Raw genomic sequence first — 12,324 nt, 5'->3', positions numbered from 1 at the left:
ATATATATATATTAGAAAAAAAAAAAAAAAAAGCAAACATACTGTTCGAAGTTTTGTGCATTCACTTGAAAAAGAAAGAAAGAAGTACATCTTTGGATACTTCACAGGTGATGTTACAGCATTTTCAAGAGGAACTGGAACCAACATGATTTGCTAAATCTCTTTGCCCTTTATGCTTTCCCTTCGGCATTTTAAGCATTTCTAATCATAGAATCATAGAATGATTCGGGACCTCATAGAAAGAACCTTCAAGATCTCACAACCCCAACCCTGCTGTGGGCTGCCTGCCCCCACCAGCTCAGGCAGCCCAGCACCCATCCATGGCTTTGGGCACAGCTTTGGGGCACCCACAGATCTGGGCAGCAGTGCCAGGGCCTCACTGCCCTCTGAGTAAAGAATTTCCTCCTAATATCCAATCTAAATCTCCTGACATATGTTGACCTGTTGCTATATTAAAGTGACCGATGACTGAACTAACTCTTCCCTGATAACTTATCAGAGAAGCTGAGTAAAAAGTAATATTTACATGTTTCATGACAAGATTTTCCCATTTTGCTGCTGCTTGCTTTATGCTTAGTTCTTCACAAACTGACACAATATTTATTATTGACATTGAAATATGAACAATCTTTTTTTACATGCTTTGACACAAAATTTAATCTGTCTCTGAGTTAGCATGGAAACATCCCACATCTTCCTTCAGAAAGGAGAGCATTCTGAGTAACCAGATTCTACTTGGAAAAAATCTTATTTTTTCAGCAACATGCCATCAGCAAACCAACCACTGTAAGTGCAATATGCTACTTTTTTTTTAGTGAAATCACAACTTTTCCATGAAATCCTTACTAAGTACACTAAGCTGTCAATGTTGTAGGTTTGCTTGAGTAAGATTGCCTCAAATTTGCTAGAAGGAGATGTTAAACTTCATTGCTCACCTGATGAGCAATCATGAGGGTCAAATTGTGACTGAGTGCTGAGCAAAGCACTCAAACAAAACTACTAATGAAAAAATGTAGCAAAAAATATTAACCAGCAGCAAGAGCTTGGGTTCTGGAACAGAGATTCCATTGTCACCATTTCATAGAATCATAGAATCACAAGGTTGGAAATGATCTACAAGATCATCTAGATAAGATCATTTATTACTGGCTTGCTGAAACCTTGGGCATTTCGCATTTGTTGGGCAGATGGACTCAGCACAAAGAGGCCAGGCCATGGAAAATCTCTGTTGCTTTCACTCTGAATGTGAATTTAAACTGAACTACCCAGTAGTACAAATGGAAGACTTGAATGTGGAATAGGCCCTTCTATGTTTGGTTCTTGAGTTTCTACACAATGACCCGGGGAAATGGTTTCCAACTAACAGAGGGGAGATTTAGATTGGATATAAGGAAGAAGTTGTTTCATGTAAAGGCACTGAGGCACTGCACAGGCTGTCCAGAGAGGAGTGGTGCCCATCCCTGCAGGGTCAGGCTGGAGAGCTCTGAGCACTGATGGGGCTGTGGGTGTCCCTGTGCACTGCAGGCAGTGGGACCAGATGGCCTTTAAGAGTCCCTTCCAACTCAAACTATTCTATGATTCTATATATGTTTTAGTTCCATTACGGACTTCTTGCATTGATTGAGCTTTGAATGAGATGAAAGAAAGGCTTTGTAGTGATATAACCATTGTGATGCCAGTTTAAATCTGTAGCTGATACCACAGAATCAATATGAACAGCAGGTTGTCACTGGAACTGGAAAGAGAATCTCTATTACACACTTATGCATTTTTTAATATTCCAATTTCACATTTGTAGTTCTCTTGTTCACACAAGTCTTTCTGCTGGAGGATCTGCTGAAGCTGTCCCAGGTAAACCTTGCTAGCTTCAAGTCCAGTAACCAGAACAAATGACATTTTTCATGAATCCTTCCAAACTAATTGCTCTGTGACCAACAGAGACTTTTAAGGATGTAAATCATGGGAGTAAAGTGTTGGTAAGGCTTTTCTCAAAGTGCTCTGAACTGCCCTTCTTTCACTGCCCCTGATTGGTTCCAAAGTTCATGCAGTCAGCTCGACACCCAGCATGACTTCCCATCCTCCTGTGAGTTATGTTTCAGCTTGGGGTTTGGGCTTTTTTGTTACTGAAAGTTTTTACTCAGCTCTTTGTGACCTCATGCTAGGGCAGTCACTGTGTTGATTTGAAGGAATGTAGATGGGTCTGCAGAAATGTCAGGGTGTCCCATTAAGATGTTTCTTTCACCTCAGCTGGAGTACTCAGCATTTCAGTGCTGTTGTTACTGAGATGCCCTGTGGTAAGTAATACAGCACAGAGCAAAACTGCTCTGATGTATTCCAGTAACATGGTGTTAATGTGCCATTGCTTCTCTGTATTTCAGCGCCAAGGCATCACTTTTTGGGATTACAATAACATAGGCGAGTAGACTTCTGCTTTAAGAAAACAGTGCAAATCTGTCTTTGCAGCAGTTACGCATGGGGACAGTGGGATGCAATCAGCACTTTTCACTCTGCCTGAATGCAAGACATGATCTCAAATGACTTGTGAGTCCTGCAAGGCTTTCTTCATGTGCTTACCTTTACACTTGATGCAAGGCTGTGGCACGCTGCTTCATTGCCTCTGGATGGCTTTGGATCAGGCTGGGTCAATACGTCTGTTTGAAAGGGGCCCCTCTTTCACAGTGTCCCAATGTATGCACTTACAGCACCAGGGTGCAGTGTACACGGTAACTCATGTAATTCGTTTTGACTAAACTTTTCCATTTGTAATGCTGGCATTTGTACCATCTAATGTGTATTTGCTCTGCCAAGGCTCTCAGCACCTAAAAGTGCAATTACATAGTTCAGAAAGCTCTCATCTCAGAAGTTCTCTTTATGTCTAGGTGTTCATTATCCTAAGGACTGAACTCTTGCAAAGAAAGCAGAGTCTGAGCTTTCTTCATAAGGAAAAACAACACACCTTATTCATAGTTCTCTTATTTTTTTTGTGATTCATATCATGCTTAGTGTTCTTCTTAAGTCTGCAGTCCCTGGAGCTAGTTATGGCTATGGAATCTCAGAATGTGTGGTACTCAGAATGGGAAGTTTTGAGATTGTTCTTGCAGAGAAAAGCTTGGAAATAAAGGCACAAAGGAAGCAAATCTCAAATGCTGAAAAAAAGAAACCAAATTCATAATCTAACTTGGCACAACACTGGGGCAGAGAGGACAATTTAGTTCCAGGTTCTCACAGAGAACTGCTGTTATTAAAGTAAAAAAAATATTTTAAAATTTACTGCCTGAAGGATATATAATCCAACAGCAAAATGTTTTTGTTTAGAGGATGTATTTTCACTGTCACAAATGCTACATTTTGTCTGGAAGTCACAATAGACTAAATGTCCTTAAATAGTGAGTTTGGTGCAGAACTAAGCAGTTTATTCAGGGGTACCTGGATATACATGCGTACCATAGGTGTGAGCTTCTGTCTATATCTTCTCATCATTTTAAGGTTAATATTGGCATTTTCATGCCTGATTCATGATTTTTAAGTGCCTGACCCTGGCAGCACTGAACACCTGCTTTAGATGTGGGCGCTAATCTCTTTTGAAATTCTAACCTAAATTGAAAATTTCTGCCATTAAAAAAATCCTAGACCAGACAAGCCTCTTGCCAAGTGCTAGGCTATAAATTACAGCCATTTCTTTTTATTGCACTGTTATACACTAAAAAAAAAACCAAAAAAAAAAAAAAAAAACCAACAAAAAACCCAAACACCTAAACCCACAAATCTAATTACACCAAATGTGCTCTTCATCCAAAGGCGAGCCGCTGAGCTCGGCTCCAAGCAAACCATACAGCTCAGCTGCAGCCTCAACTTTGGGAAGAACAGAAGCAGAAACAGGAACACAACTGCAACTCTGCATTAGCCCTGTAGGGAAATATCTAAATAAGTAATAAAATTAATGAAATACTATTTATAACCACTGTGCAACAGATGTATTATTTATAAATAAAAGCAAACCAGGTTAGCCACGGTAAACTGACATGGCCCAAATGATTGCAGAAGTGATTTACACAGCAGGGAACCTGGCACAGCTTTTTCCATTGTGGCCATCACAGCTGTGCTGGGGATACATTTTGGGAAGACAAGGCCGTGAAGGACCACACAGGTCCTCATCTACGTGCAGTATGGAACAACCTTCCACCTCCGAGGCCTCAGGCTTGTTCTGCGGTACCTGGACACAAACATCATTACAAGCAAAGCATAACCGGACTCAAAACCACTAGCTAATGTTTCTTAAAACCCTCTGAATGCTGCATCTTCTCAGGAGGATTTTTTTTTTCCTATTCTTTCAGATGGAGATTTTTCCTGACAACTCATTCCTAGTTTGTGGCGCTGGGGGATGTGATTAGTGCTCATGTTGCTGATGGGTTGGCGTTGGTCTTGGTAATCTTAATGGTTTTTCCCAACCTTAATGATTCTATAATTCTATGATTCTACCTAACTTCAAATCTCTCATGTTTCAGTTTAAGCCCATGACTTCCATCTGTCATCAGTAGCCCCTATGGGTAAGAACTGACCCTGTTTTCTGTTTTGTAGCATAGTTTCCAATTTTTTCTCCAGATCTTGTTCCATTCAGGGACCTTGCCTATTCCCAGAAGAACTGCAGATTGCCTCCATAGCTAAGAAGGACAGCACTGCCATTTATATCCATTGTGTGGGTACCATTAGGTGCAAAAATGTATAATTGGCCAGGATCCATGCCTCGAATGTCTGATTATAAACAGAGAAGAGGCATCTTTATTCATTTCAGGAGCTCCCCCGGACCTCAGAGTGGGATTTTTCTACCACATCCATGTCAGATTTTCAATGAAGCTGAATGAGACCTATTGATTATTTCTATAGAGCAGCTCCTGGTGTGAAAACACCTTTTGACACTGTTGCTAATACAGGCTGCTGAGGAGGCAGCTGGGGACGTCAAATGGTCGGTAGTCCCCAGAATCTGTGGAGATAATCTCATACGTGCTTAGCCTAGCTAAAGAGGAAAAACATTGTGAGAGCAGTGATCTGATGCAGATTTTTTTAAGTGCTGAGAGTCTGTGTAAATATTTGAGGTCCTGTAGGCAATGCTGTACACCTCTATTTCAAAACTGCACCTGGCAAAATGGTCTCACAGAACGCACCTGAGCTGTGAGAAGCAGCAGGCCAGCCATGTGCATCATTTAACCCTGGAGGTGTTCAAGGCTAGTTTGGATGGAGCCCTGGGCAACCTGATCTGGTGGGTGGCAGCCTTGCTCATGGCAGGGGGGGTTGAAACTTGATGATCTTTAAAGTTCCTTCCAACCTAAGCCATTCTATGACTCTATGATAAGATGATGAGTGCTTTGCCTTTATTCCTGCTTGGGGACATAGGGAAAGGAGTTTGACTTTTCCAGAACAGGAAAATGAAGCTGTGCACATTTTTGCATTTCTCTGTTAAATGACCCTATGTTTTGAAAAGTTTAGCCAAAGAAGTGTCAGAAAAAAGTCAATTGTTACTGAATTTGTACTTAACGTGTGAATCCTGTTTTAGAGGTGGTCAGCTCAATGCTTTTGCTTGTACTGAATCATGGTATGAGGCAGGAGTTGTGTCTTGTCTGCTATTGACCTGTCATGGCCACAGGGTTAGTTTGCAGGAAGAACAAAGAGGAGGCATTAATTGCTTATTACAAAGAGTGAAAAATTGGAACAAATCATGGTACAGTGCTGCTGCTAATGCATGCGACACCTCCCCCTACTTCACCAATCCATATTGGGGTTTAAAATGTAAATACAATTTGTAATTGAGAGCAGCATTTTATTACTTGCTTTTAAGAGGCACAGGACGCCTGTAACCTTCAATATGAAATTTCCGTTGGCTAGAAATAAATTCAGCTCCATGTTTTGCTTTTATTCCCGCTGCGACACCCGCATGCGAAAGGTAACGGCTGGTCTGCAAGCTTTCACTCTCTCACTCAGCACCAGGGGAGAAGTGGCTGGGAGCTGTGGTTTTCAGAGTCACACTACTGCCTTCCTCACATTGCACACTGGAGGCAAAAGCAAACACGCTGCAGAGTAAATCCTCAGAGATGCTGAGAGCTGCTGAGCTACTACAGCCTGGCTGGAGTCAATGAGAGCTGCACTCAGCCCTTCCCTGGATTCTGCTCTCAGTTGCAGAGGTATGCTGCCTAAAAGCAGCTTGTTTTGCTGATGGCAGTTATTTAATTATCAGTCTTGCAACAGCACCTAGAAAGCGTGGTTTGAGGCTCAGATTCCATCGTATTAGGTGCTGTACAACTACATAACAAGGACCAGTTCCTGCCACAGTAAGCTGGGAATGTATGTGTAAGACAAGTGACAAGAAATATGAGCAGAAAAAGTAGCGTGGGATATTTTTGCTTCTTCTGTGATATGGGACGCATTACTAGGATTTATGATTTATGGTCGGATGAGCTAGGAAGTAAAATATTCAGGCTGTATTTGGCCAAAGGCTTCAAGTTGTGCCAGAGGAGGTACATGTTGGATATTAGGAAAAACTTCTCTGAAGGAGTGGTGGGGCATTGACACAGGGCGCCACCGAGGGATGTGGTTAGTGGGCAATACTGGTACTATGTGGATGGTTGGATTGGATGATTTTAGAGGTCTTTTCCAACCTTAATGACTCTACTATTCTGTAATTCTAAAGAGTGACCCCTAAATGGTACCATAACAGGATTCACCTTTACACTTTGAAGATTTTGTCTGATTTGGGAATGCAAAGTTCCTGTACAGAAATGAAGGCCCGGGAATGCCACCACCAAATAAGTCACTCATGGATAATTCCTTCTTCCTTCTTATATTCAATTTCGTTTTGTTTCATTAGGGACTTCTCTGTCAGCTGTACACCTGGGAAGCAGCATGAGAAGAGTTGCCCATAAACAACAGCAGAGTAACTTGGACCTTTAGTCCTTGCAGGACATCGGTAGGGAAAGGAAAAAGGAAATTATTCACATTTTGGCTGGAAAGACTGTGCTGAAGTCAGGAGAGTCTCAAAAACTTAAGAACAGTGACATAGTAAAGATTTAAAGAAGAATGGAGAAAAACCTCAAGACTTTAAGGACCAGCTCATGTTGTTACTCACCAACAAAGTGAACAGTTCTGGGCAAAGTGGGCAAACTGGGGAGAACTGTAAAGGAATGTATGAGAAATGACCCAACAGTGGGTGTACTTGGGTTGAAGAATTCACAACTCTGTTGGAATTATTAGGGTTTATTTCTCAAAAAGATGTATTCTTGCATATCTCTAGTATAGATGGAAAAATCAATAATCAAAACTGAAAATGGAATAAGTAAGGCTTTGAATGCCTAGGCTGAAATATTTGCCTTCAAGTGCAAGTTGTGAGAGCCTGTCAGGTACCCAGTGCCTTACAGGGTTTAATTCATCATATGCTTATTCATTCACTGAGGAATCAGGAAAGTAACAATGGTAAAACTTAAAATGAAGGCAGCCATTCCAGTGCAGTGCCACTTTGGTGAATAGAAATTCATTCTGCTACTTTGAGACTACTTGGCTGAATTAATGTGTAGGACATAATAATAGCCATGCTGAGAGTGAAATCTTCCTTCTCTCGTTAGAAACCACTTCTGTTCTTGTTGAGCTGTATCCTCCTACCTTCATTTGCTCGGGGTTCTATCCAACATTATTTACAATAATTGTATCCACCTTCACTGCTGGATTTCCTGAAGGAATTGTAGCTAAGAGGGATAAAAGATGTCTGCACACTCAGTGGCTTTTTTCTCAAACAAATCAGGAAGTCAAGCATGGTTTACAATGAGAAAAAGCTACTTGAAGAGCTCTGAGGTGTTTTTTTTATTATTTTTTTTTTGCCTCTTAACATTGCAGGACACCTAGACATCCTGTCTTATGCACAAGAAACTGAAATTGTACATTTTGTCATGTAGATAAGTGAGTTAGTTAAAAAAAATCCTTCAAATTCATGAGCTCCCATTGATGTCTCAGGAGACATTCCTGGACCTATAGGTGGGAGTAGGGTAGCACAAGGATAATCTCCCCATAGTGTCTTTGCCTTTATGGAGTCCTTATCTTCCAAGGTCCATCAGCTTGCTGGTAAGAACTGAGTCTCAAGCATGGGGCAAATCCACTGCTGACTGGGTTTGCTAAAGTTACCTCTTTCTGCACTTCTGTTAACCTTGAGTATTTGAGTGCATATTTCCTTATAAGAAAAAATAATAAATACTAAAAGGGAAATACAAGATGACAGACAGCTGATGCCTCCTTACATATTAACAGTTTTCATGTCACACTGACAAATACCCTAATGCAAATGACATCTTTCCTAACTCATGTTTATGTACACGAGTTTCTGCACAGCACAAATACAATGGCTGAATGAGTGAGCAGGAAGTCAATGTCCGTCATTGGTGAGGGAGCATTACTCAGACTAGAAAACTAAGAGGAGGAAAAAAAAGTGGATTTTCTTTGCTTCCACCTTCTGAGAAGCTTTTAGGTTTTTGGTTTGCTGTAGAAGGTGATGGTAGACCTTCCTCTGCAGTTGCTGTTGTTACCTATGTGTCATTTGTTCCTGGAAGTTAGGCTCAGGGTTGGCTGAGAGCCACTGTTACTCGTGATAAGGGTCCTCCAGTTCAGATTCCTGACATTTTTTCCTTCCCAATGCACTTTTTCCTCACTGCATTGCTCTGTACTTTTTCAACAAGATGGTGTGTGATGTCCACAGTTACTCTGAGCAGAAGTGTCTGACCTAAGTTCATTTTAGGGATAGATTGTATGCTTACTTTCAGCCCTCTGTAGGAACCTGTCCTGAGCTGTCAGAGTAGTTGCCTGAGTTTCATCGTGAATGAAATGAGCTGACAGCAGTCCTCTCCTGCACTTCATTTACCTTAGCAGGGGCAGCTTTCATGTCTGCAGGGATACAGCAGACAGCCTGTAGAGCACTGTCTCCTTATGACCTGCAAAAAACAAGCAAATGAGGTATAAAGAGCACTTTGCTGTTCTTCCTTCCAAGAGATATTTTGGCTTCTTGAAGCCTTAGTCTTGACTTCTGTTGAAAGGCACAACTTGGGTTGAAGTTGTTTCTTCCACATGTTCAGCTCTCTGTCAATTCAGAGCATGTAGGTTTTGGTGGTTCTCACGGTTTGATACCAGACCTTGTGCTGCAGGGAGTCTTTCTTTATGGCCAAGGTGGTGGGTTTGTGGCCCGGATTACTTTCATGTATTTTTAAACCTCAAAAATGCTTGTTAGAGGTATTTCCTTCATAGACTGGTACCTTAAGGAGTGTTTCAGCCCATCTGAGATGCAGTTCCTACAATTAAGGATTATTTTCAAAACTTTTGTCCCAGAGAGCACGGCTCTTGAGGTGTTGACTCATGATTTAAGGGTACTTGGGTGGAGTTTGGAATACAATGATATCACTGAATGTGGCATTTGAATTTCCTCCCATTTGAGTGACTGCATTGTGTATTTTCAAGCCACCATGGGATTTTGTGTTGCACTTCTGAGTACATTGGCTCCTGTGCATACATAAGTATTGAAGTTCTGGGAACATATAATACGGGTTAGCAGGCTAAGTGAGCCAAACAGCAGGTCAGGACATGTCACGACAGAATTCAGCTAACAGAATGATACCGTGGGGGGTCCTCAGTTAAATGCACATGTCTCAGCTAGGAGTAAATAATACTGCTGACTGGCAAAGCCAGCAGGAGACCTTCAGCCATGACTTAGGTCAGGTTCTATCTACTGTCACCAAATGATTTAGGACCTAAGTCCCAAGTGACTTGATCTGAGTTTTCAGGTTGCTTAACCATCACTGTGCATTTGTTTCTTTGCTCATTTTCACAGATCAGTATGTGAGGTTCTCAGCTTGTCTCACAAGTCTTCATCGTAGGGCCAGGCTGGATCTGACCCTGATGTCCTGGGCGGACAGGATGGCACCTTTCATCTGTGCTGCACACCTGTTGCTTTTCTTAATTGTAAGCCTAGGTGCTGAGTTTCTTCAGTGTGAGCAGGAGGGTTTGTTACAATGCCATGAGATGATACTTCTCTAACCATGTTTTTAAAAAGTGCTGAAGTATTGAATTAGGGATGCCTGATATTTACGAAGAGTTGTTAAATCCTTCATGGACCCTAGCTTTTACAGCTATTACGTTGGTGGAGAACAGTTCTATTACCATGTTTCACATTCAACATCGGCAAGGCATTGCCAACCTATTATAATTTTCAGTGAAAGTGACTGGTTCAGATGGCATTTGTCACTGCACTTAAATTCCTGAATTGTTTCTTGTTTGGCAGTGCTTTTTCCAGTGCTGTTGTGGATGGCATGGCCTAAAATCTGTGGTGTATTCTGAGGTAGTATTGCTGCCTGTCTTCCATCCTGATGTGTGTGTTTAAGCCAAAGTGGAACATAAGTGGCTCCAAACCTCAGTATGATGAGATCCAGCATAACTCTGAGAGTCAGCTACAAATACCTGGCAAGAATTTGACCACTGGGTCAATATGAAGTTCCTATTTTCTGTAAACAAAAGTCTCTTATGACCTCGGCTTCTGCTATGCTGGATTTTTGACAGAAGAGGCAAAACCTATTATTTTATTACATCCCGATATAGTTAGGTTTTACTTGAAGAGATCATATTGTTTATCCTGAAATTTTAAGAAGCTCTTGCCAGACATATTAAAAACAATTGTAGAAATGACACTTTGGTATTTGCAAACAGAATTTGCAGATACATTAGATTACATTGATTTAGAAAAGCAAATTTTAGCCTAACAGGAAAAGGCACTGTAGATGCCAGCATTCAGACAAAAGTTGTGACAGGTAGAACCACTTGCCGAGTGATGGGATGGCTCCTTCAGTCCTTGAAATTTTAAATTAAGGTAGCCTGTCTTTCTGTGAATACAATTGGCCAAAACGTGAACATACGTCAAATCCTCACCTGCCTTCCCAGAGCTCTTTAACTTTCCTCCAAACTGCCTCACTTCCTGACTTGTGCTTTGTTAAAACTCGCTTCTTAGAGTTTATCTTCCTGCCAGACAGAACAGGTATTGTTAGCAGAAATTAATTACTATCTCAAATCCTATTTTGCAGCAAAAATGTTGTGATCTGTCCCAGTGCTTCCAGTAGCTCCCAGATCATTCCAGTGCAGGTCACACTTCGCTTGTGACCAGTGGTCTAAGGTGGATGCAGAGAACAAACTGAACTGCAGACATGTGCAGAACAGTGAGGATGAGGCCATTAACCAGTCTAGCACAAAATCAGTGGATTCTGTCACTGAGGATGTTATGGGTTCATTGGCTTGGCCAATTACTAGCAGCATAAAATAACAGTAACTTTAAAAACAGAAAACTGTTAGGCAGAAGAGGCTAGAAATGGTTCTTTGATTATTTCATGTGCAAAACTCTAGTGGAATTAAAAGTAGATTTCATTGGCACAGGCTGCCCAGGGAGGTGGTGGATGGCTATCAAGAAAAGGGTGGATATCACACTGAGTGAAATGGTTTAGTGATGGGGTGGTGATCAGTTGATGGTTGACTAGATGATCTTGCTGGTCTTTCCAACCTTAATGATTCTGTGATTCTATGACTACAGTCCATCAGCTCAATTATTTTGTTACCATTGGTCATAGTCTCTTCTGTTATGGTTCCGTTCAGCAGAGAACAAAGCAGAGATGTTGCACAGAAACAGTGTAGTGCCAGAGCATCACAGCTTCGTTTGTTATTATTGACTGAGGTCTTCATAAATGAAGCTTATGTCTGCTTTTTTCACAGGGGAACCAGGCAGCATGAAGTAGCCAGGGAATGAAAAACAGATTTAATGCAAAAGGTGGGAGTCTGCAGCCTTGCCTATGACAGATTTTTCTGTTGGGCCCAAAGTAAGACACCTGTTTGTGCTTCTGCCCTCTGTCTTTGAAGCACGGAGTAACTGCTTCTAAGTCTCTTGGGTGTGTTGAGAAGACGGGTTTAGCCTCAGTTTTGAAATAGACATGTACTGTGGTAATTAGAAGAGTATTAAAGCAAATAAAAACAGGAAGAAAAGTACCTAACCCACAGAAGGATTTAGTTGATGTGCAACAAATGAGATATGGGACCACAGACTCTGTAATGAAGTTAAAAGAAATACTGAACAGCTGCTTTGCTGCACACTTTCGCAGAATGAAATGACATCCTGCAGGAAAAATGGTACAGGCTCATTTGCTACCCAAGAGGGCAGAGCTAAGGTTACAGGGACTATAACAATGTTGTCATTTTCTTACTCCCAGGAGCTGCACTTTCTATCATGACGGCTTTCGTAATGTAATTGCATTTACGTGCGTGATG

Source organism: Lagopus leucura, unplaced genomic scaffold (genome assembly GCF_019238085.1).
Source record: "Lagopus leucura isolate 7727_CA_CO unplaced genomic scaffold, USGS_WTPT01 Super-Scaffold_100024, whole genome shotgun sequence".
Classification (NCBI taxonomy): Eukaryota; Metazoa; Chordata; class Aves; order Galliformes; family Phasianidae; genus Lagopus; species Lagopus leucura.
The sequence above is the reverse complement of the archived record's forward strand: the minus strand, read 5'-3'. Positions refer to the sequence as shown.